The following is a 1,095-nucleotide window of genomic DNA, read 5'->3' as shown; positions in this document are numbered from 1 at the left end:
CAAGTCCTTCCATTTAAAGCCCAGCTCTCCAAGTTGGCCATCCTGCTGCCAAAGGTTCCCTGGCTTCTTCTGGGCAGTGGATCCCATGCCTCCCTAACAGACTATAGTCATCCAAGAGTGCCCTGTTGTCATAAAAATCCAAACCCTCCTGACAGCACCAGCCACAAAGCCAGAGGTTGATTTGCTTTTTACATCTATTTCTAGCTGGCCCCTTTCCTCAAAGGGGTAAAATGGAGGAAAAGATAACATGGACACCCATATTGTTCACTTGCACCACCAGGGCTTTGGAATCTCCCTTGAACGTGCCCAGGTTCTGGCTTGTGTGTCGTTTGTGCCACATGGAAAAGCAGCAGTGGAGAGCAGTCTGTGCTCTTGACAGCTTGTGGCACCCGCTCAGCAACATCTCAGACCTCAGCTGCCAGAAGGGGGGATGGCTCTGGTGACTCCCTGCAGGGCTGGCAGATGAGTGCCTCAGTGTCCCTCACAGAGCCCCCCACTATGAGCACTCATCGTTTCATTTATGGTGTCTGCTGGGTTGTGCTGCTGCAGTTTCTGCTGGCACACCTTGCTCATGGGTGTCTGCAGCTGTTCAGGTGTTGATTCCAGGTTTGGTGGTGATGCTGAAGGGTGGAGACTGAGGCAGAGTCCTGCTTTTGTGGGTCACCAGATCTGAGGCGCCTCATTCTCAGTGGTGACGGTCCCAGGAACATGGTTCTAAATCCACCTCCCTGCACCCACCTCAGCTCCTGTAATACTGCACAGCCTTTAACTGTTCCCTGCTCCTGACAGAACAGGTCATCAACCTGTGCACACCTTTTCTCCAGGAGGAGGGTCTGGGCACTTGTTGCAGTGTGATACTGGGGTTTAGAAATGTATCAAGAACTAATAGTTTTTGCAGTAGAAGGCACCATAGAAAATTAATGTGCTTTGAATTAAAGAAATCAGCTACTAAGTGTTCAGAAATGTCAGGAAAATGTAACAGGAATGTGGGGGAAAAAAATGAATGGTACTCCCCAGTTAAGAGCTCCCACTGAGACTCTCCCAAAGCAGATGCTGCTCAACCTCTGGTTGAAAGCACAAAAGGCAAAGATTGTG

This window comes from Empidonax traillii, unplaced genomic scaffold (genome assembly GCF_003031625.1).
Source record: "Empidonax traillii isolate 1590-97213 ecotype Southwest subspecies unplaced genomic scaffold, ASM303162v1 scaffold5449:size12411, whole genome shotgun sequence".
Lineage (NCBI taxonomy): Eukaryota > Metazoa > Chordata > Aves > Passeriformes > Tyrannidae > Empidonax > Empidonax traillii.
This window is presented reverse-complemented; position numbering follows the sequence as displayed.